The sequence below is a fragment of the Macaca thibetana genome, chromosome 20 (assembly GCF_024542745.1).
Source record: "Macaca thibetana thibetana isolate TM-01 chromosome 20, ASM2454274v1, whole genome shotgun sequence".
Classification (NCBI taxonomy): Eukaryota; Metazoa; Chordata; class Mammalia; order Primates; family Cercopithecidae; genus Macaca; species Macaca thibetana.
In genome coordinates this window covers 68,995,357-69,020,840 of record NC_065597.1, presented here as the reverse complement: position 1 = coordinate 69,020,840, position 25,484 = coordinate 68,995,357, and the positions used below count along the sequence as shown (strand labels likewise).

Below are 25,484 nucleotides of genomic sequence, written 5' to 3'. Positions count from 1 at the left end.
TATGGACACATCTTTGTGTAAGGGATTTTGGGAAATGTAGCCTAGCTGTGAGCTAAAAAAAAAAAAAGAAAAGAAAAGAGAGAAATGAGATTTTTGAGAACAATAAACAGACAACCACAACTGGATATATTTTTAAAGAAAATCTGCGTGACTTAACATTGAATCATTTTTCTTCATCATATTGGATTCAAATGAAGGCATCTCAAGTTATCTTTCCTATAATAACCAGAGCCTCTAGGCATCAATTCCAGAACATTGGGACTTTGTATTACTGTGGGGGGTTGGGGATAAGGATTACCACAGTAAGTTTTTGTTTTTGTTTTTGTTTTTGTTTTGTTTTTTTGAGACAGAGCCTCACTCTGTTGCCCAGGCTAGAGTGCAATGGTGCAATCTCGGCTCACTGTAACCTCCGCTTTCCAGCTTCAAGTGATTCTCCTCCCTCAGCCTCCCGAGTAGCTGGGATTACAGGCACTCACCACCAAGCCCAGCTAATTTTTGTGTTTTTAGTAGAAACGGGGTTTTGCTATGTTGGCCAGCCTGGTCTAGATCTCCTGACCTCAGGTGATCTACCTGCCTCTGCCTCCCAAAGTTCTGGGATTACAGGCGTGAGCCACCATGCCCGGCAATAAATTTTCTTAATTCGTTGCAAAAGGCAGGGGTTTTCTGACAAGGGTGAGCTACAGCCATTATTCTGATTAACGCTGCCATAATCTAACATCATGGAATGGCAAACTAGAGACCATGAACCACCTCTGGCCTCTGTCTGTTTATGTAAATTAAGTTTTATTGGAACACAGGTATGCTCATTTGATTACATATTGTCTCTGGTTGGCTTCCTGCCAGGACAGCAGGGTTGAGTTTTGCAATAGAGACCTTATGTCCTGGCTTCGAAGGTACATACTATCTGCTTCTTTGTAGGAAAAGTTTGTTGATCCCTGGTATACAGCGCTGGTCTTTGAGCAGGGTACTTAAGAACCTAGGGGTGCTTTTGCCTACTGTGAAGGGTTTTGGAAGACGTAAGGTGTAAGTGGTAGGAGGAAAGGTCCTCCAGCCCTGTCTATAAGCACATGTCCACCTTGATCTCATCTGTATAGGGTTCAATGAAACTTCTGCTTGGAAAAATACATGTTGAAATCAATTACATGAAGCAAATATTGTCTAGAGTGTGAAGGAAGGGGAATCTGATCTTCCTACTTGGAGGTCTACAAGGCCTCAAAAACAGATAGGCAGTTGCCCTTACCTGTACAACAGAGATGTTGTGTATCTAAAGGCATGGACGTCCAGCTAGGAATTATGACCTAGGGGTCATATATATATATATATATTATATATATTATATATATAATTTATATAGATATCTATATAATTTATATAGATATAAATATCTATATATTTATATCTATATTTATTTTTATATATTTATATCTATGTAAATTATATAGATATATATTTATATATATATTTTATATATATATAATAACCAGAGCCCCTAGGCATAAATACCATGCACAGGGACATGAGGAGGGGGTAGTTTGGGTCTGACTCTCCAGTTCACTTCTCATTGATGTAATTGATTTCAAACTTGTATTTTTTCAAGCAGAGATTTCATTGAACCCCATAGAGATGAGATCAAGATGGACACGTTGTTCTAGACAGGGCTGGAGGACCTTTCCTCCTACCACTTGCACGTGGGGGCTCCAAAGTCTTTACTAAATTCTTTGCATGTGTTCCAGGTGTCCGCACGCATCACAGGCAGGGTTTTGACTCTCGGGGAGCCCACAGTCTTGTGGAGGGAAGGTGGACGATAAGGAAGAAGACACAGCGTGTATGTTTTGTACAGTTTCAGCTGGAGGAAATATGACAAGACAGTAGACAGTGGGGGATAAAGTACAGCGATTTTCTTTTATTTAGGAAGATCAGAGGATCTCTCCTTGAGGAAGTGATGTGGGTTTTGATAACAGCGAAAAGTACCGTGGAGGTCTAGGAGTATCTGCGGCAGTGGTAACAGCAAAAACAAAGGTTGTCAAATGTGGAGGTGATGTGGGTGCATGCTGGTGTGTTGCACGTGCATTCAGAAGGCTCCCGGTATCTTTTCCTGTCCACCTGGCAAATGCCTCCTCATATGCATCCAAGACTTTGCTCAAATGCCGCAATCCTTGTGTTTCTTTCTGCTGCCCTAGGCAGGAATCCCACCCACTTTCTTCCATCTTATCCTAAACATCAGTGCTCCCAGTGTTACAGTGACATGAGGAGGGGGTAGTTTGGGTCTGACTCTCCAGTTCACCTCTCAGCACCCTGCCTAGTGGTCTACCCATCACTGATACTTAGCAGTTATTGAATATGATTATGTGTGTACCTTAGAAAAATAAGCAACAAAACCGTTCATTGTAATAGGCAACATTGACTAAACATTTACTTAGAACACAGTTTCAAGCCTTCAGCATATATAAACCCATCCAGTATCCCCAACAACCATACAAGGTAGGGACTCTCATTATTTATAGAAGAAGACACTGAAACACAGGAAAACGAGTATGTCAGAAGTCCTACATTCTAACAATAGTAGTACCCATGCACAACTCCTGATATTCATTATGCATTTACCACTAGGCATTTAATGTGGATTTTGCATGTAATCCTCATAAAAGTCTCTGGAACAAATACTCACATGATACTCATTTCAGGGAGGAGAGAATCAGAATACAGAAAGGTAAAATCATTTGTCCAAGGTTATGTGGCTAGTGCATAAGAGAACTGGCTTTCAAATTCATATGCACTTTGTTTCTCTGTGCCTCCACACTTTAATGTGATGTGTTGGTATTAGAAAGGGAGAGCATTTCAAAAGCCCTCACCACCGTATTATAAAGCTGGCCGCTCGAGGTAAACATTCTGAAGAATCCACCAACACAGTGTCCTTGGAGTCCGTCTGCGTGCCTGTGCCGCCGCACCTTGCTTCTCTCGGTGAAAAATTCACCTCTTTGAACACTGTGTTTACTCTTGTTGTTTCCTCCCCTTAAATGAGGAAGGAGCAGGGCCATCCACAAAAACAGAGTCATAGGGTGAAAACACATCACAGAGAATGCAAAAGGTTTATTTATAGTCCGGAGTGGGAAGCTGAAAAGACACTGTGAGAGGAGCTTAATCATTTCCCAGGGGATCAGGGAGAAGAGTGGACAGTGGCGATGCCGCACTCCAGAGGGTCAAGGTTGCATGCCAATTAAAATGACTTCCAGACACTTAACACACACATGATACTTCGCTAGAGACCGGTGACATGTTCCAGCCAGGAAGGAGGGAAAAAAAAAAAACAAACCAACTTCTGATGTCTCACGCCTCTGGTCCCCACTTAAACAGTGAGGCAGCTGGGCTAACACTGTTATTGCCAAACACCTCTAATAATTTCAGGTTCCATGATAATGAGTTGGTGGCCTTATAATTCTCGTTTGCATATCTTGATACAAGGAAAAACGTTCAGTTCAGTATGACTCTTTAAATAGCCATCTATGCCAAGCCCCACATCAAAGGCGGGAGGGCTTGTTGACATTCCTTTTTGCTACAAACTCATTTGTGAAACTACATCAATTACAGTTCAGCCAGTTCTCCCGTTACTTTTTTCTTCTCATTAAACTTAGGCCTTTCTGCTTAGTTAGGAGAGGACTCTAAACCCAGCTTAAGCAAAATTAAGAAAAATAAGAAGAAGGACTTATTCATTCTCATGAAACCTGTGCATCTAAGGGTAGGAGACTGCCTTTTTGGCATGCCTGAACCTGTGCCCTTGGGAAACTCTCTACTTCTCACAACTGCTTTCATCTTTGTTGGTTTTCTTTTCTTTTTCCTTCTTTTTTTTTTGTAACTTTCATTTTAAGTTCAAGGTTGCAATGCACCATTCTTTATTTTATTTTATTTTATTTTTTGAGACAGAGTCTTGCTCTGTCTCCAGCTCACCTGGGCTGGAGTGCAGTGGCACCATCTCGGCTCACTGCAAGCTCTGCCTCCTGGGTTCACACCATTCTACTGGGACTACAGGCGCCCACCACTACGCCCGGCTAATTTTTTGTATTTTCAGTAGAGATGGGGTTTCACCATGTTAGCCAGGATGGTCTCGATCTCCTGACCTCGTGATCCACCCGTCTCAGCCTCCCAAAGTGCTGGGATTACAGGCATGAGCGACCGCACCTGGCCACAAATGTCCCGTTTTTATATAGGTAAACTTGTGTCATGGGGACTTGTTTTACAGATGATTTCATCACCCAGATGGTAATCCGAGTACCCATTAGTTATTTTTCCTGATCCTCTCCCTCCTGCCGCCTTCCACCCTACAAGAGGCCCCAGTGTGTGTTGTTCCCCTCTGTGTGTCCGTGTGTTCTCATCAGTTAGCTCCCAGTTTTAAGTGAGAACAAGCAATATTTGATTTTCTGTTCCTGTGTTAGTTTGCTAAGGAATAATGGCCTCCACCTCCATCCATGTTCCTGCAAAGGACATAATCGTATTCTTTCTTTGGGACCACATTTTCTTTATCCAGTCTATCACTGGTAGGCATTTAGGTTAAAGCAAAATCATAATAGTTTCTTGGACCACAGCATAAACAAATTCAATATCACTCAGAATTCAGTCAAAACCATACAGTTACATGGAAATTGAATAACCTGCTCCTACATGACTTCTGGGTCAATAATGAAATTAAGGCAGAAATCAAGAAGTTCTTTGAAACTAATGAGAACAAAGATAAAATATACCAGAATCTCTGAGACACAGCTAAGGCAGTGTTAAGAGGGAAATGTATAGCACTAAATGCCCACATCAAAAAGTTAGAAAGATCTCAAGGTAACAGCGTAACATCCCAATTAAAAGAACTAGAGAACCAAGAGCAAACAAATCCCAAAGCTAGCAGAGGATGGGAAATAACCAAAGTTGGAGTTGAACTGAAAGAGATAGAGACACGAAAAACTATTCAAAAGATCAATGAATCTGGGAGCTGTTTTTTTTTTTTAAACAACAACAAGGCCGGGCGCGGTGGCTCACACCTGTAATCCCAGCACTTTGGGAGGCCGAGGCGGGCGGATCACAAGGTCAGGAGATCGAGACCACGGTGAAACCCCGTCTCTACTAAAAATACAAAAAAAAATTAGCCGGGTGCGGTGGCGGGCGCCTGTAGTCCCAGCTACTCAGGAGGCTGAGGCAGGAGAATGGCATAAACCCAGGAGGCGGAGCTTGCAGTGAGCCGAGATCGCGCCACTGCACTCCAGCCTGGGCGACAGAGCGAGACTCCGTCTCAAAAAAAAAAAAAAAAACAACAACAACAACAAAACAAAAATGATTAGCTAGATTAATAAGAAGAGAGAGAAGATTCAAATAAACATAATCAGAAATGACAAGGGGGAATATTGCCCCTGGCCCCACAAAAATACAAACAACCATCACATAAGATTATGAACCCCTCTGTGCACAGAAACTAGAAAATCTGGAAGAAATGGATAAATTCCTGGACACATAGATCCTCCCAAGACTGATTTACAGGAAGAAATTTGTTTTACTTTCAAGCACGTTCTCATATGGTCACCAGAACTCCACACTTAAATCCCTTGTATTCTTTTTATAGGACTGCCTTAACAAATTACTACAAACTCGTGACTTAAAACAACAAAACTTTATTTTCTCAAAATTTGAGAAGGCAGAAGTCTGAAATCAAGGTGTCAGAGGGGTTGATTCATTCTAGAGGCTTGGAAGGAGAATCTGATCCTTGCATCTCTCTTATCTCCAGGGGGCTTCCAGCAGTCCTTGGCTTATAGCCACGTCACTTCAATCTCTGCCTCTGTTGTCACATGGCTGTCTTCTCTGGACGTCTCTGTATTTTAAATCTCCCTCTCCTTTCTCTTATAAAAATGCTAGTCAGGCCAGGCACAGTGGCTCACGCCTGTAATCCCAGCACTTTGGGAGGCCGAGACGGGCAGATCACGAGGTCAGGACCTCGAGAGCATCCTGGCTAACATGGTGAAACCCCGTCTCTACTAAAACTACAAAAGAATTAGCCGGGCGTAGTGGTGGGCACCTGTAGTCCCAGCCACTTGGAAGAGTGAGGCCGGAGAATGGTGTGAACCTGGGAGGCTGAGCTTGCAGTGAGCTGAGATCACGCCACTGCTCCAGCCTGGGCAACAAAGCAAGACTCCATCAAAAAACAAAACAAAACAAAACAAAAAAAACACTAGTCATTAGTGTCAGGCCGTACCCTAAATCCAAAATCTCAAGAGCCTTAACTGAATTACATCAGCAAAGCCACTTGTTTACAAATAATGTCACATTCACAGGTACCAGGGACTAGGCAGTGGGCATGTCTTTTCGGGGGCACCGTGTAATTAACTACACATATCACTGTATCAACCCCATTGCAAACAGAGCAAATCCCAAAAGTCATGGGCCAATGCTCGTTAGCTCTGATCACCTGGCCTAAGTCACAGATTAACCTTTACACTAATCACTGCAGCTAGAAGGATTCAGTGAGATCCAGTAGACACTGTCCAGTCCAGGACATGTGCCGACGCCAGATAGAGAATATACCATTGAAAGACCACACACATCACACAAAACCTGTTGAGGGACGCTTGACAAACAAGGTGTGCACTCAGTGTGTTAAGTGGATGACATGATTTAAAAAAAAAAAAAAACTGAAGAGCTAAGAGAAAGTTATGGTGGAAAAAGTTGTTACACAAAGCTACTGCATGATTGCTGCTATGTTCATGGTGGCCAAAGGGGCTTACACCATTTTCAAGCATTTACAAGACTTGAGAGTGATGTGTTGGTTTGAGTTGGCATCAGTGTGGAAAGGGAATATGTATGGAATATTATTAAATAGTTTTACTGAATTATTTTACTGAATTCTTGGCATATTGTAGGCATTCCTTAAATAGTTTACTGAATGATAGGATAAAATATTGTTGAATATTTTTACTACATTCTTGGCAGGTTGTAGGCATCTCTTCAGTGTAGTTCTGCACCACATAATGACGTTTCATTCAACAGCAGACTGTATATATGACTGTGGTCCTATAAGATTACAATGGATCTGCTCTATACAGATGTACCATTTTTTATCTTTTATATTATATTTTTACTGTATCTTTTCTATGTATAGATAGAGTTAGATACGTAGTACTTACCATTTAATTACAGTTGCCTACAGTATTCAGTACAGCAAGAAGCTGTACAGGCTTATAGTCTGGGAGCAATAGGCTGGACCATATAGGGTGCGTGTGTAGTAGGCTGCACCATCTAGGTTTGTGTAAGTGCACCCTGTGATGTTGTCACAATGATGAAATCCCCTCACGATGCATTTCTTAGAATGTATCCCCACTCTTAAAGCAACACTTGACTGTGGTTTATTGAATGAAGGGATAAAAAATAAATGAATATATGAGTACAAAATAATTTTTAAAAGATGAATGAGCCCGGGCGCGGTGGCTCACGCCCGTAATCCCAGCCCTTTGGGCGGCCGAGGCGGGCGGATCACAACGTCAGGAGATCGAGACCATCCTGGTTAACACGGTGAAAACCCGTCTCTACTAAAAAATACAAAAAATTACCTGGGCGTGGTGGTGGGCGCCTGTAGTCCCAGCTACTCAGGAGGCCGAGGCAGGAGAATGGCGTGAACCCGGGAGGTGGAGCTTGCAGTGAGCTGAGATCTGGCCACTGCACTCCAGCCTGGGCGACAGAGCGAGACTCCGTCTCAAAAAAAATAAATAAATAAGTAACGAATGAATGAGCAATTTGTCCTTCGCTTTCCTCCTGAGGTTTGCTATTTTTGAAAGTGTGCTGGAATTTTTGTCTTTATAGTTAAGTAATAATTATAGAAGCCACTGATGCACTGGAACTCATCACACGTTGCTAGGCACAGTGTGAATGTAGAATTTCGTTTTTTGTTGTTTTTGTCCACATGTTGTTCTGCCCAGTTGGGCAACATAATGCCCCCACAGAATGCTAGTTAATGCACTTAACTCTGTCACAGTCTTCTTTCTTTTGACTCTTTGACATCCTGAAGCAAGTAAAGAAACTGCTGTTTTAATGAACACACCACATCTTTAATAAAGCTTCTTGGGCCAAAGAGCTTTGTCAGTCTGCCATTAACATATATTGCAAAGTACCTTCTGTGTCTCAGGAAGTATTATGGGAACTGGGAACATGTGGGTGAACTAGCACAGGCTCTGCATACCCCCTTCCAAAAGTTTACATTCTAGTGGGGCAAACGTAACATATTCATGCAGATGAATTAGGTTAGTCAATTTGAGGTTGTCTGGGCGGGGGGTGCTTTTGTGCAGGAGACAGAGCTAACCTGGAATTTGGAAGGTGCAGTTGGGCTTAGCTGTTTCAGTGACAGCGGGGAGCAGAGATGCTGAGAAGGGCCTGAGAAGGACAGTGAAACCCAAATGACAACTCAAGTGTTCTGGTTGTCAGTTTCGTGCAACCCTGCTACTGAGTCCATGCTGTGTATTGTTAGGTGAAAATTCTATGGTCCATTTTACAACTACATACCACAGAAAAGGGAGATATGGACAACATCAGAAAAAACAAAATTATAAGTATGCAGAGGAACACAGACTTGGATATGAGGAAGGGGCATAAGTGCTATATATAAGCACATGGTTACTGCATTTCCTAAGGAACAAGCCAAGGAAAACTTTGGGTCAGTAAAATATCTCATTGCTTCCTTTGCAAAACTACCTTTTAATAGTCTGTTTTTAGAGTTCTTAAAAAACAAACAAAAAAAAAAAAAAAACCTGTCCATTGCCTACTTTAAATTCTTGGCAATTTTTTTCTGGTTTTGGTGAGATCAGGGTTTTGCAGGGCAGTAACCTTCATTGTATCTGTCAGAAGGCTGAGAAATGAGTGGGGATGGTGAATCAACCACAGCCCTTCTGAATTTCTCACAAGGTAATCTACCTAGCAGAACATACCACCTTCCACCCACCTTTGTTCTGGTAAAGTGATATTCTGTCCCTCGGCAGTGAGGACATCTTTCCTTCAAATGATTTTTGTAGGACTGTACTCTAAAAGGAGCCACAGTGCAGCTGCGTTTTAAATGAAAACAAGTGGGGTTTTGTTGGGTACATTTTGTGGCATTTCTTGAGGTCCCCAGAAACTCCTAGAGGTGGCTATAAAACAAAGACAGAAGAAAAAGGCTGGAATTCACTCCTCCTGCTGTTCTAATATCAAGTCAGTGAAAGTAATTCTTTCATTTTTTCATTTTTTCAGTGAATACTTAGCATATACCAGCATATACCATGTATAAACCCCTTGCAAGACCAGCCCTTGTCTTCTTAGAAATGGCATCCTGGGCTAGACGCAGTGGGTCATGGCTGTAATCCCAGCACTTCGGGAGGTCAAGGCAGGTGGATCACGTCAGGCCAGGACTTTGAGACCAGCCTGGCCAATATGGTGAAGCCCTATCTCTACTAAAAATACAAAAATTAGCCACGTGTGGTGGCGCAGGCCTATAATCCCAGCTGTTTGGGAGGTGGAAGCAGGAGAATCTCTTGAACCTGGGAGGCAAAGCTTGCAGTGAGTCAAGATCATGCCATTGCACTCCATCCTGGGCCACCAAACCCATCTCAAAACAACAACAACAACAACAAAAAAAGGCATTCTGGTGGATAGTGGGGGAGTGGCACACCCGCAAAACAATTTTCACAAACAATTATTAAATTGCAATTGGGTTAAGTGCTAAAGTGAGAAGCAGAGAGAATAGAGTCGATTTAAATTAGGAAGAACTAAAAGATGTAACTAATTTCTTCATTCCTGTAACCCAGGGTTTGAGACAACAACAGTTTGAGTGAATCAGTGAATGACTAACTAAATGGCATGTATAAGTGCCAAGTAAAAACCCTGTTGTAGGTAAATCCTTAGTTGTGAAATGGGATACAAAGTCGAAGCTCCTTTCCTCTTCTAGGTATTTCGGATGGGATTCACTGAGTTTGTTAAAACTTTAAGAAAGCGCTGTCTCTCTTTTATTTTTCTCTCTGCCTACTCAGATCCTTCCTCCGTTCTAACTAGTGGAGGCCAACCTTGTCATGGTTTTCAGAACTATGTAGTTCCCCCACCCCCACCCCACCAAAAAAAAAAAAATTTGCAGAGCAATCTGCCTTATCAGTATCTCTTCCAATTAATGTAATCTTGTTTCTGTTATTTCCACCATATTTTGCAATCCAGTGAGCCTCATTACATTTGCAAGTGCATTAAATTAGAGCCTCTATAGAAGGAGAATGATGATTATCAGCTAATTTAATTATGTTTCTACATTTGCAGCATTTAATGATGTCTGCCATTGTTGTTGGGGATTCTTACATTGGCTCTAGGTAGAAATTAGCTCTGATCCCATGTAAAGTTTACGTTATCAGATAATACTTGATAGCTCATTGAGGTACATGTTCAGTAATTTTTGAATCTAATCAAAATTGATTTATGTGCAATCAAATTATAGGAATAAAGAAACAGCTTCACCTAATTTAGTGGCTGATTATAATGTTGCCTGCCTCTGAAGTCACACCCATATGCGTCTCTTAGTTTTGTACCAACATTGCATCAAGGCCTAAGATTTTGCGGGGTTTTGTTTTTGTTTTTTTTTCTTTCTTTTCCCAAGTTGCATAATGGTTCCATATTCCTGACCTTCTGCTGTCCATCAGATTGAACATTTATGCCCTCTGATTTTGTGTGCTTTTCAACTAATGTTGCCCGGGTGTCCTTTAAGTGTTGACCATGTGACTCTTGCCCTAGAGGCCTGGGTCGCCCATGAACCTGGGAGGGAAGATCCATGGCATGGAGGAGTGGGTGTTGCAGGAGCTGGGAGTTGAGATTTGGGAGGGCTGATTCATCATTCCTCCTCCTTTCCTGTGGATTCTCAACCAAGGCAAAAATAGGCACACACACTTGACGGGGGTTAAGGTACAGAATTCACTCTAGGCATGGTGGCTGTTGCCTGTAATCCCAGCACTTCGAGAGGCCGAGGCAGGCAGATCACCTGGGATCAGGAATTCAAGACCAGCCTGGCCAACATGGTGAAACCCTGTCTCTACTAAAAATATAAAAATTAGCTGGATATGGTGGTGGACACCTGTAATCACAGCTACTCAGGAGGCTGAGGCAGGAGAATCGCTTGAACCCGGGAGACAGAGGTTGCAGTGAGCCAAGATTGCACCACAGCACTCCAGCCTGGATGACAGAGTGAGACTCCATCTCAATAAATAAATAAATAAATAAATAAATAAATAAATAAATAATAAGTAAAATAAAGCACAAAATTCAGTTTATCACCCGTGAGGCTGTCTTGCAAAAATGCTTTTATGTTTATTTAACAAGCACTTGAGTAATAGTTATTTTGTGCCAGACACAAATTGGAAGAACCTTATACACAAAGGCTTTTTGAGTTGTCATGATAGCCTAAAGACAAACTTATTATCCTCCATGCACAGTTTATAGATGAAGAAACTGAGGCACAGAAGGCTGGGCTATGTTGCTCAAGGCTACCCATCTGGCTTCTGAAAGAACCAGGATTCGACTCCTGGTGGTCTGGCTCTAAAATCCACCGCTGCTAAACACAAAGTCCTGTTGTGCCTCCTGAAGCTGAAATTAGCATTCTGTCATCCAACCCGCTTTACTCCTATAACCATAGCTAGATCTTGGGATGGGCAGAGTAGTTTGAAGGATGTTGGTCCAGCACAGGGGAATGAGATCCAGAGAAATGGGGCTTTGAGCTGGCCTCTAGCACGTGGGGCCCTGAAACTTCCCCTGCCTAGGTGTGCTTACCTGTTCTAGGTATACCTTACCTGCTCTAGGTGAGCTGAGGACACACGGATCAAAAGTAAAACGTGACTGCTTGGAGGAAGTGAGAGAGACAAAGAGAGATGGAGAGAAAGAAAAACTTTTCCGTTTTGAAAAGTTACCCGTCAGAAAGGTCTCTAGGATGTTGATTGGGTGAGGAAGGATATTGGAAACTTGCTCCCTGAAACACTCATCACACAGTGGAGGATTAGAGTTAGTCTCTAGGTCACAAGGGAGGAAGCAGGAAGGATGAGAAGAAGAGAACTATTAATGCCTAGACTGAGAATATACTCTTAACGCCTATACTTAAGAATGTAAGATGTTCTTGAGACATGTGATAAAGTAAATTTCCAGATAAAATGAGCAGCACACTGTGAAAACAAAGATGCAAAAGTGAGTCGTGTCCGTCAGCCTCTCTGTGAGGACGGAGGGAGAGTGGAGATTTGGTGCAGGTCGAAACTAAAGCCAATTTATAAAATGCTGTGTGTACCCCACAAGGAAGAGAGAATGTTTGAATAAAGTAAAGTGTGTCTCGGTACAAAAGGAGAACTTTCACAAAACATTTAGACATCTTATAAAACAGGATTGCTTCATCACTCCCTGAAGGGGCCATCCTCAACTGTCTCCTGTTCAAGGCCCACTCTCAGCTTCGCTGGATGTCAGCAGCAATAACTATGCCATTGTTACTGCAACAGAGCGACGTCTCCAAGTGTGCAAAGGACATCTCTGGGTCACTGAGCGTGAATGTGCATGAGCCCAACCAGGCTCCCTTCTCTGTTCAGGAGGCAGAAGTTTTCCACTCGCAGTCCCCGAGATACCTCTGTGATATTGGTGTGGCGTTACCTTCCGCCTCTTCCTGCTTATGGGTACCTTGGTCGTCTCACCACTCTCCCTGAGGGTTAGCATCTTATGAATGTGTACTCAGTTACAGCCAAAGGAAATTTTGCACCTTGTTCAAAATTTGACTGCTTTCCTGTGAAGGGTTCATTGGTTGAAAAGTACTCGTGTCCTCCTAAAACTAGAGTATGTCCCAACAGCGGTATGCGATTTTATGTTTTGTGGTACATGGATACGCATTTTGTTGTAACTGTAGATGTAGATTTATGAGGTTGGTTTTCAAATACAGGAAATATGAAAGAATCATAATATACTATATACCCACCATTAAGATGTTACAATTCACATTTTTATCATATTTGTTTTATCTCGTATGTATCTATCACTTCATCCAGCAATCCACCTCATTTTGTTTTTTGTGTATTTCACAGTGACTTGCATCAGTACCCGTCACCCTTCAGCAGGGTGTAGATCTTTAATGAGAGGTCATGGTTTGTTTATGGTCTTTTATTTTTTTTTTGAGGTAAAATTTATTGATACTGCAATATACAAACCTTGAAAGGACCATTTGATGAGGTTTGACAATGGAGTACACTTTTGTAACATGAAGCTTTCTGAAGATGTGAAACTGTCATTCTTCCAAAGTTTAGGTGTGATCTGTATGTTTATTAGAAAAAGAATCACAGCCTGACCAATATGGTGAAATCCCATCTCTACTGAAAATACAAAAATTAGCCAGCTGTGGTGGCGGGCTCCTATAGTCCCAGCTACTAGGGAGGCTGAGACAGGAGAACGGCTTGAACCCAGGCGGCGGAGGTTACAGCGAGCCGAGATTGCAGCACTTCACTCCAGCCTGGGTGACAGAGTAAGATTCCATCTCAAAAAAGAAAAGGAATCAGCATACATACTAAACCTATGATTCCATGAACAGTTTAAATGAAAGAGTCCGTACGTGTGTGTGTGTATGTTTACCTGGATACCTATATGTGTGTATAATTTACGTTGATAAGAAGAATGCAGTATGCAGATGTAGCACAATTTGTAATTGTGATGGAAGTTCCTCTGTATTTGGCAATTACAGGCCTAGGGAAGAGGTAACCTGATCCCATTAGCATTGTCTTCAGAAAGAACATGAGCATATAAAATGCGCGAGGCTCCACTGATGTAACGTCCAAGATAAATGGAAAGAAACACAGTGTTACTCATTTAATTGAGGATGTTTAACGACTTTTGGCCCTGAGAGTACCAACAGCTACAATTTTTCAAAGTCAGCTTTGATTTATGTTTTATTTTTTAAGTACTCATTAATGTCACAAATAGTTAAGTTGGGATCAGCTGTCTTCATTTAAAAAAAAAAAAGGGTTATACTTTCGTCTTTTGACCCTGAAACATGTAGATAAAAATCAACATTAATTGGCAGGATGAATGAGGGTGGTTAGGGTGGGTGTCTGGCTGCAAGATTCTTAGAATATTGGGAGAGATGCTCACAATCCCTTAACTAGAGATGACAACGAGATTTTAATTAACAGCAGGTGAGTCTTGTGGTCAGCCATTTGACATTTAGGTGGATCACAAAATAGCCTTTCCTTTCTAACCACATTTATTTCTAGCTTAATTAGTCCTTCTGAGATAGCTTCGCTATTAGCCACAGCCTCTCCATTTAAGATCCTTTTAATCAGACCTTTTATTTTTTTATTTTTTATTCTTCTCATTTTAGCACTAGCTTAATGTTATGGAGGACCTGGAGTAACTCATTTTAATGACCTCTGCTACATAAATGCTAATTTTACATTTGGCTTTATTTTGGTAGTTTTTTTTTTTTTCCAAAAAAAAAAAAAAAAAAAAAAAGACCATTGCTTTCAGAAGGACAAAAATGGAAAGATTAAACCCCTTAGTGTCATCTGCCTGAAAAATCCTGTGGTTTCTTCTGACAGGAAGAGGGTTTTCAAATCCCTCCTTGGTCTAAGCTTCTGTGCTTGACATCTCATTATTTTACTCAGCTACTTCAGCATCACCTTCACCCAGTTAATTAAGTAACTCATTGAATGTATTATTCAGTTTTGATTCCCCTGTCTGTGACAGAGAGGGATGGGAGATGCTTCTTCATCCTTCTTCTCCTGCCTCTTTCTCTTCTGCCCACACCCAAGGAATGGAAAAGAGAAAGGAGAGGAGAGAAGACATTAATTACTAAATCCATCCATCCATCCACCCATCCATCCATTCCTGGAGCAGATTGTTTGATGTGTTTAACGATACTCGAAAGAAAGTGAAGTTGATGATGGTAAGGATAATGGTCATAGGTCTTAATGGTGATATAACATCACTGTGCACCAGGCACTGTTAAAATTTCCCCCTAACGTGATCTTATTTCATACTGATAACAGCCTGATGAGGTAAGTACTATTCATAAGGCCACTTTACAGGTTAAGAAAGCTAAGATGTAGTTAACAAATTTGTTCAAGTCTCCTTGCTAGTAGGAATCAGAAACCCAGTTTGGGCCCAGAACTAGCTGATTGGCAACACTTATATTCCCTAGAGCATTTCTGTTAAGGGTCTCCATGTTTGTAGTCAAATTTAAATTCCTAACATTTAAGCTGGAATTTATGGAATTTATGATGAAAATACCATGAGAAGGATGTTCAAACTCTAGATGACCTATGTTACCTGACCTGCTCGTTACAGGAGTTGAGAGACTTGACTTCCTCTAGGGCAACAGTCCTCAAACCCCAAGGACCTTATTCTCTAGGGACATTTGGCTAAACAGCTGTGATAGATGGTGCTTTATTTGAGCACATTAGACTTCAATAAGAAAATGTTTTAAAGTACCTTATTGAATGCATTTAGATTTGGCGGAGGGAAGGAGGCTATACTTGGACCTAACTCCTTAGTTGTCGACCCAGCTGGAAATAAACAAGACATGACATTTAATATGAATGAAAGTAGAGAGAGAGGGTATTTGGAGGGAGACTGGTACAGAGGGAAGGAGAAAGACTTACTAACATGAAAAGGCAGATAGAAAATGTAGAAGGTCAGAGGCAGAGTAATTGAAATAGAGCCTTGGAAATTGTGAATCTGAGAAAGAACTGGAGGTTAAGTGATAGTTAAGAATGAAGATAAGGACAAGTAAAGGAATGGAATAAAACCAAAAATGGGGGGTGAGTGTGTGGGTGTGTGGATGTGCAAGACAGACAGATGCATTTTAATGTATATTTAAGAAAAAGGAAAGCAGAACCTTATAAAGAAGATTAAGTCGAAATATTTTTTAAAAACACAATTATGAAACATATTTTTTTTTTGGTAAGGGAAAGTCCTCAGTGACAGGGCGAGCTGTGTAGGAAGGTGTGTGAAAAGCACACATCACATTGTTAAAGTTACTCCATTCGCTCCTGAACAAATATTAAGTGCCAGGTTTTGTTCTAGGGGTCAGAATACAGCACAGAAAAAAGACAAAGGAAAGTCTCTGCTTTCATGGAGCTAAGAAGCTAGTGGATGTGGAGATAGAAAAATAAACAAGGAAATCAAGGTTATAAATGCAAATAATGGTACGTGCAATAAAGAAAACAGAACAGAGAGGATAAAGCATTGCTGGCTGGGGGAAGAGCTCACTGATGAGCTGGTGTCTGAAATGACCTTGGGGTGGGGAGGAGCAGCAGCCACCGGGAGGCTCAGAGCAGCAGCTCTGCAGGGGGCGGGGGTAGAGCAGGTGCATGCAAACACCCCAAGGTGGCCACACAATGCATTTGAGAAGCTGTAAGAAGGTCATTGTGGCCAAAGGGGAGTGAGCAGGAAAAGGTAGGAGAGGTCGTTAGGGAAACAGGCAAAGAGCTACACTGGGAGCTGGGTTTTATTCTCAATGGAAGGGGAGGCCATTAGGGTTTTTCAAATAGAGAAATCACACCGTTTGGATAATGTTTCATAAGGATGTGCTGGAGGGAGGTGCTGGGTTTGGTTTCTGAGTCTGTCGCTTGTTAATTGTGTGTCCTGGACACAATTGTTGCATCTCTGTGATCCTTCACTTCCTCCTCCTTGAAGACACTTAACTGCATCAGGTTTCTGTAGAAGGGATGCAGGAAGAACTTTAGAGTCTGTTTTCGCTGCAAGCTGGCTACAAACTGAAACCATCACAAACAACAAGGACAAAACATCTGTGAAATCTTGCACCAGTTGTAACAAAGATAGCCAGGGGAAAAAAAAAACCAAGATCTGAACTTGGTAGAGAAATAAAAGGACCTCATAAACGGTGTGGAGACCACTTGTGTGTTGTCATCAGTAACTTTGCTGAGAATGATATTCCTGTGGTTATGAGGATAATGTTGTAGTATTTCCTTGCCTAAGTGTCTGTGGCTATTATCCATGTGCAGAATAAAAGTCCACTTGGAGAGGAGACAGAGGCTCCTGTCTCATGCCACTGTTGATGGATTTCAGTGGAACAAAAATGAGTCTCTTGAGGTTAGAAGGCAGGCCTGGCGTGGGTGTTTTGCTTGAGCCGTTCCATTGATGATACTGGGCCTAACTGACACCTGGCAAAGCCCCTCTTTGGCTGAAGTGCTTGCCAGGCCTAACCAACCTGGAATTTGTTGATAAAGCTTAAGCAGCCGCAAAGCCTGTGACCTCAAAGAGTGACTTAGGCTGATTTTATCAGCCGTGGCTCTTCTTTTCATTATATTTGCTATTACTGGAGCTGATCTTTTTTCTTAAAACCTGTTAACCTTATACAAGGGGATGGGACCATTTGAGCTCTCAGACAGGATGCCGATGGGAAATTGTAAGCCTTCAAAATAGGTTGAGAGCTTCCTGTTGTTTGGGTTCTGGCAGAGGTTACAAAAAAATAAATAAAAATAAAAAGGAGAGGGATGGGGAGAGATTGAAAAATAAATACTTGATGTGTTTTGCTGGAGTTTGGCCGGCTTCTTCCTGGGAATTACCTTTTTCCAGCCCTTGGAAGAAAGTTGCAATGACTGTGCCCACTTCACAGATGCAGCCTGTGTGCACCCCTGTGTTGAGTGGGGATGTTAGCAGGGCAGGTCAGATGTCCAGAACTTACTTCCTCACATCAGTGGCTTACAGACCAAGAAACAGTCCTTTTCAGTAGGTGGACAGAAACTGTTCTTGAGTCTTTAATTTTTATTTTTTTTTCGAGACAGCGTGTCACTTTGTCACCCAGCCTGGAATGCAGTGGCAAGAGACTGGCTCAGTGCAACCTCCACTTCCTGGGTTCAAATGATTCTTGTGCCTCAGCCTCCCAAGTAGCTGGGACTACAGGCGCGCACCACCACACCCGGCTTTTTGCATTTTGTTTTGCTGTTGTTGTTGTTGTTGTTTTTAGTGGAGACGGGTTTCACCATGTTGGGCAGGCACATCTTGAACGCCTGGCCTCAAGTGATCCACCCACCTGGGCCTCCCAAAGTGCTGGGATTACAGGCGTGAGCCACTGTGCCTGGCCACATGTTCTTGAGTCTTTAAATCGATAGACTGTTTTACTTGGCTAAAGGAAGTCCTGTAGTTACTTGGTTTCCAGCCAATTACTGATGACTATAATTAGCCACATGTTTTAGTGACTTTGGAATCGAGGCTCTGGCTAGGCGCTGTAGCTCACGCCTGTAATCCTTATGTTTTTGGAGGCTGAGGCGGGAAGATCACTTGAGTTCAGGAGTTTGAGACTAGCTTGGGCAACATAGAAAGATGTATCTCTATAAAAAAATAAATAAATTAGCCACGCATGGTGGTGCATGCCTGTAGTCCCAGCGACTCAGGAGGCTGAGGTGGGAGGATCGCTTGAGCCAGGAGGTCGAGGCTACCATGAGCAATGACCACACTACTGCTGTCCAGCCTGGACAACATGAGTAAGACCCCATCTCAAAGAAATCCAGGCTTTGTGTAAACCGATGCATTTCTTATTGAATAAACCTGCACACACACACACACACATGCACAAACACACACATATACATACACACAGAATAGATCTATATTCTGCTCTACCAGTTACTGTAATTCATGGAGGTTCAAAATGGGTAGAAAAGTCAATAAATAGTAAAGTTGCCTTCGGTTGTGTGCTCATTCACTCTTCCATTAAAAAATATTTATGTTACTACTTTAAGAAAATGATTAGTGCAACAGGCAGGCAGATTGGCTGAGTCCCTGAGATCACCCGCTTCTGAGTCAAACAAATAAGGTTCCCATCCCAGAGTCAACAACTGTCAGCTCTGTGACCTTGGGCGTAAAACCAAACCTCTGTGAGTACGTTTACTCTAAAATAGGGATAATCACTGTGGCTGCCTCCTGGGCTTAGTGACGTTGCATATGTATTTAATATAATAGATATAGACTTATATAATATATCCATTTAATAGAATACCTGATATATACTTTTATATTTTTAAATATTATATACAAATGTATATTTAAAGTATTCAAATATATAATAATCTATGTAATATATAATTAAAGTATTATATAAATGGGAATTTATACATGTTATATAATACAAATATATGTATATATGTATATGTACATATTTGTATTATATATAATACAAATATACAAATATACATATTGTACAAATATGCATATTTGTATTATATATAATACCTTAAATTTAAATTTAAAATATAAATTAAAAATAAACATGTTATTTTTAAAAAATTATAATATATATTGTATAATAATATATAATATTTTTTTAAAAGTATAATATACTTTAAATTAGTAATTTAGTTTATAGTTATTACATATTATATTATACATGTTTTAATTTATATATATCATATGTAATATAATACTTTATGTTACACAAATTATATATAACCTGTATATTTTAATACTTTAAATATGTGATATATATTTTAATTTATATCATATATGTTTTATATATAAAGTATTATATATAAGTATGCATTATGTATTTTATTAAATGTATATATGAGTTTAATATATTTTATGAAAGTTTTAATATATATTACAGAAATTAATATTTGTGTACATATTTTAATTTATAATATATAATACTTTCAATTTATATATTTATCACTAAAATTGATTTTTTGGAACATTAGTTCTTGTTGTTACCCTTGCCTTTGGGGTGCCGATAACCTCATGAAAAAGTCAGATATTGTATAAAATGCCCTGTAAATATGAGTACAAGTGAAATCTTTTCCACCATAGCCCATGATCCTTATCCATGCAGGATCAAAGACTTGGTGCCACAAGGAACAGTCAAATCTGGATAGGGAGGTAGAGGAGGAAGTGACAACAGATTTGGTAAACAGATAATTGGGTGAACAGCAGGAAAGTGATTCAGGAGGAGACAGTGAGCCAAGTCTCTGGAATATAAAATAGGTATGAATAAAAAGGTTGACATGGAACATAGGGTCTGGGCGGAACATACTAGAATATGAGTCTAGGAAGGAAAGTGGGATAGGGGCAGAAGTAATTTCAGTAAATCCAATGAGTCTCATGCTTTTGTGAATTCAAAATTATTTTTGGAAAATCATGCTGCCAAAGGGAGATCAATTTATTTTTATTTATTTTACCCGACATAAACTATTTTGATGCACTTGACCAGTCAGTCTCAGGGTTTAGGTCACTGTCAGATTCACCTGAATAAATGTGGCCTGAATATGTCTTATTCAAAATGCTCGAGACCAGAAGTGTTTCGGATTTGAGATTTTCTTTCAGATTTTGGAATATTGACACATACATAATGAGGTAGCTTGGGGAGGGGACCCAAGTTTAGACCCGTCATTGCTTTATGCTTTATATGCATGTCATACCCATAGCCTGAAGGTACGTGTATACATGTTTAATAATTTATGCATGAAACAGTTTTGAGTGTATTTTGACTGCAGTCCATCATATGGAGGTCAGGTATTGAATTTTCCATTTGTGGCATGATCTCGCATCTCGGCACTCAGTTTTGGATTTGGGGGCATTTGGATTTTGGATTTGTTGTTGTTGTTGTTGTTCTTGTTGAGACCGAGTCTCGCTCTGTCGCCCAGGCTGGGGTGCAGGGGTGCGATCTCGGCTCACTGCAAGCTCCGCCTCCCGGGTTCACGCCCTTCTCCTGCCTCAGCCTCCCGAGTAGCTGGGACTACAGGCGTCTGTCACCGCACCTGGCTAATTTTTTTGTATTTTTAGTAGAGATGGGGTTTCACCGTGTTAGCCAGGATGGTCTCGATCTCCTGACCTCGTGATCCGCCCACCTCGGCCTCCCCAAGTGCTGGGATTACAGGCGTGAGCCACCGCGCCGGGCTGGATTTTGGATTTTTAGATTGGGAGTGGTCAACCTTTAACAACAATATTAAAAACTTACTAAACCTCTAATTAATGTAGCAGATACCAGAAGATTTCTATTTGAAGTTATTTTTGAGAAATAAAAGTTGTACTTTTGTGTATGTGATATTTTGAAATGGGTAAACATTGCGAAATGCCTCAACCGAGCTCATTCACAGAAGCGTTTATATTCTATTTGATTGTCTGAATCTCACAAATCTGGAAGTCATAAAATAAGCCAAATATATACATATATTAGAACGTGCGTTTAACTTTAAGAGGTTGAAACTCTAAAGTAACCCCCCGATAACTGGTTGTGAATTGGGAGCCAGATTATGTGAAGTGGCAGCAGAAAGTTCACCTGACCATGCGTACAGGGTCTAGAAGAATCTTGTAACACATCTGCATCTCTTCAAGAACACAGTGAGTTGGAGTTATTTAGCAGGAGGGCAAGACAGTCCATGGTCTCCAAATCTTGGAGGTCCTTTCTGCACTGGATTACAATACTGAAACTCACCATCTGCATTTAGAAAAGTGGACACAGTGAATTACATTTTTCAGGGATTTTACCCGAAAACGGTTAAAATGACGTAGTCTCTGTGCTTAAACAGATTAATTAGCCTTCATAATTTTCAACAGGCAACGTTTAGTTTTTCACGTCATTCCCAGGATGACATACATGACTGAAGGATGTAAGACATCCTTAGGGGTAGACTAAACTTCTGCCACTCTCTCCCAACAAAATATCTATGTCCTATGAATGTTGTAGTCCTGCCATGGCAAAAGAGAAAGTAATCAAGACTTTAATGGGATTATTCTTAATTGTCTTCTTGCATATAAAAACGAAATGACAGGTTCTGAAAGGAAACTCGGAATTTGTGAAAGAGGGTGGAAAAACCAGAGAAATGTAATTATCCTACACTATATTAAAGTACATTTTTCCTATGCTCATGTAAAAATTAAAATGAGTGTTTTAAAGAATAAGTTACTGGTAAATCGCAGGGCAAAAAACATACATGTTCATTTTTTTCGCTTTATTTCAATTTTCTGAAAAAATTTAAGTAGTTATTTCTTAGGTGAGTTTTTAAATTCATCCTTAGAGATTGGAAGCTCAAGGGCCATGTATTAAGACTTATACATTTATTATAATAAAATACGTTTCTGGCATATTAACTTTTACTTCCATGTTGTCAAACTTAGAAATATTTTAATGGAAACAAAACCAAGAAAATGGTTATCTGTATGTTCTTTGATGAATGAAGGTGTGTACACATGGATTGAACAACTTTTTTTACAGTAATTTATATAATGTTTAGCCCTTCAGTGCCAAATATTATACATTTATATTGTCTTATTAAGAGCACTCATTCCAGAGTATGAAAAATTGAGAGGAAAAAACAAAAGAGACTTCTCTTAGCTATTGTAATTCCATGCTGGTTTGGTTGGTGCAGGTGTTTGGGTGATGGCCACCATTTTGGTCTTGTCAATTGCTTAAGGCTGTAGACAATAAAGTTTGCATTCCTGAAATAAAGAGCTGGTTCCTTAATCTTGTGGAAAGAGCCACTGTTCATTTTCTACCAGGAAGCAAAACGCCAAGGTCACAGGGACAGAAAATATTGCTTCCCAAGAAACTGTGGTTGACGAAATGGCTAGAGTTCAAGTGAATCCTGAAAGTATCTGTTTCCAAGGAGAGCTGTGGCCCCATCCAGTCACTGACAAAGCTAAGCCATTGTCCCACTCAGAGCAGCAGCCATTTCTTGGAAACCGGCAGTTCATTTCTGGATACTCAATAGGATGCATAAGAATGATATATATATTTTTTTCAAATCATGTGCACTACCTCTGTTGACCTTCAGCTGTGCTGCGCCTTCTTTAATTGGCATAAATCTTGGACTGCCCATCGGATGTCTTTGTGGAATATCTGAATTCCTAGGAGGAAATGAAATACTCAATTAAAAGGTTTTGTTGAGTCCTTGTCATGTTAGGATCTTTCCAAGAGTGGTTTAGTAGGTGTTGAGATAGACTGTCTATCAGCTTCCCTTCTCAGGAGAACTTGTCCTGTTAGAAATTGCATCTTTTGTGGCCAGTAGTGGTCTATTTAATTGACTGAAATAGTAATGACCTGGAGGAATTAAGACAGTTTTTAGAAACATCTTATATTGAGAAGGAAGAACAATAACTATGATAAAATTATACAACGTACACAATAATAATAAATACACTTAATTTAAAGATTATAATTATGGGCCGGGTGCGGTGGCTTACCTCTGTAATCCCAGCACTTTGGGAGGCCGAGGCGGGCAGATCACGAAGTCAGGAGATCGAGACCATCCTGGCTAACATGGTGAAACCCCATCTCTACTAAAAATACAGAAAAATTAGCCAGGTGCCGTGGCAGACGCCTGTAGTCCCAGCTACTCGGGAGGCTGAGGCAGGAGAATGGCGTGAACCTGGGAGGTGGAGCTTTCTGTGAACTGAGATCGCGCCACTGTACTCCAGCCTGGGTGACAGAGTGAGACTCTGTCTCAAAAAAAAAAAATGACAATTATGACAGGTATTTTGACCCCTACCTGTGTGCCAGCACTCTGTACAGTTTATCTCACTTCATACTAACACCCATATGATGATACCATAGCTATTAACCCCTTTTTCTGAAATACAGAAACTAAAGAACAGGTAAGTTGCTGCGGAAAGCCATGTTACTATTAAGTGGTAGAGGCAGGATTTTAAACAGGGTACACTGGTTTCTTTCTTATGTATTTTTGATCCACACCTAGAGGTGAAATTCAAATGCAGCTTATTGAATTTTTTCCCAAATATTATGGTGAATTATTTTATTATGTTACTGTTTCAGATATGCATTATGCCACCTTTCCTCAAGAAGTTGATATACTATTAAGAACTAGGCTATGTTTTTAATTTTTTGTTAATTTAAATCCTTTATAGAGGCTGGGCGTAGCACTTTGGGAGGCCGAGGTGAGTGGATCACTTGAGGACAGAAGTTTGAGACCAGCCTGGTCAACATGGTGAAACCCTGTCTCTGCTAAAGATACAGAAATTAGCCAGGCATAAAGCAGGTACCCATAAGGCAGGTACTTGGGAGGCTGAGGCAGGAGAATTGCATGAACCTGGGAAGCAGAGATTGCAGGGAGCTGTGATCACGCCACTGCACTCCAGCCTCAGCGACAGAGTGAGATTCCATTGCTAAATAAATACTTTATAGAAACAGTGTGGGAAGTAGGTACATTTGGGGTATATCACATATAGGAAACACTGGGCAAATACTCGTGACCCTCTAGAAAGGAATTAAAAAACTCCTTCTGAAAGATACAAGTTCCAGTTCTGGTTTTTCAGTTGGCCTTCAACCAGGATACTTTCTCTGGGCCTCTCTAACTAGTCCCTGTCATGCTCTAGCCCCATCCTGGGATTAAGGCTAAGACCCAAAACAAGCAACATGAACCACACAACAGCACCAGAAACCCCAGGTAGGCTCTGCACCTGAAAATAATGACCATGGCAGCCATGCTATTCACATGGAAGTCCTGGTTTCTCTTTAGAAGGAACCCAATTGCCAAGTAAGTTCCTAGCTGACTTGATGGGTGTCAACTCACCTTTCTGCATCCCACTTTCTCGATCTTCAGTTCAGTTGCTTAAATGGAGTGCACTAAACCTCAATTTGATAATTGCATCCTCGAAACCTTTAATGAAGGTGCCTGTCAAAGTGTAAATAATTACCCCGTAATCTTGTATTTGCAAACTGCATCCTGGCTGTTTACGCTTCACCGCGGTTCACATCAGAGGTTCAGGGCTCCCCCAACCCTCACATTCTTGTTGAGGTAGGAGGAATTTCGAGGACCCAGAGGACAGCATCATAAAACAGTTCTCCAACCAAGGCATTCACCTTCACTCCCTCCCAACACTGACCTCTGTCATTTTCTGTTGCTATTTATAAATGCAAGGGAGTGCTGCTGTTTTGTTTTGGTGTTGGTGATGCAGAGGCTTATCCTCATCAGAAGTTTTGCCCTGAGGCTGGGCACAGTGGGTCACACCTGTAATCCCAGCACTTTGGGAGGCCAAGGCGGGCATATTGCTTGAGCCCAGGAGTTTAAGACCAGACCAGGTAACAGAGGGAAACTCCGCCTCTATTAAAAATACAAAAATTAGCTGGGTGTGGTGGTGGGTGCCTGTCATCCCAGCTATTCAGGAGGCTGAGATGGGAGAATCAGTTGAACCTGGGAGGCAAAGTTTGCAGTGAGCCGAGATGGCACCACTGCAGTTCAGCCTGGGTGATAGAGCAGGACTCCGTCTCAAAAATAAATAAATAAATAAATAAAGTGGTTCTGCCCTGAGACTTTCAGGCCTGACCTTGTTGCTCTGGAAGTTGCTCCCTCCTGACTAACCTGTTTCCTTCTTTGGAGATTACCCACTTTAGCTCACCTGAGGCACACACCACTGACCCCCATTAGGGCTTCTTCCAGCCCCTTCTCTCTTTTTTTTCTATTCTTTTGATTTCATTAATTATTCACAGGAACCCGTCAATGAAAGTGCCAGGGATCATCCAGGAGGCTAAC

General features: G+C 41.0%; 1 protein-coding gene across 7 annotated transcripts in view; it reads left to right on the top strand.

Annotated features, from left to right (window-relative positions):
• RBFOX1 (RNA binding fox-1 homolog 1) overlaps positions 1-25,484 on the top strand; it is a 2,487,135-nt gene that overhangs the window by 1,397,514 nt on the left and 1,064,137 nt on the right. The gene's annotated exons all lie outside the window — the stretch shown is intronic.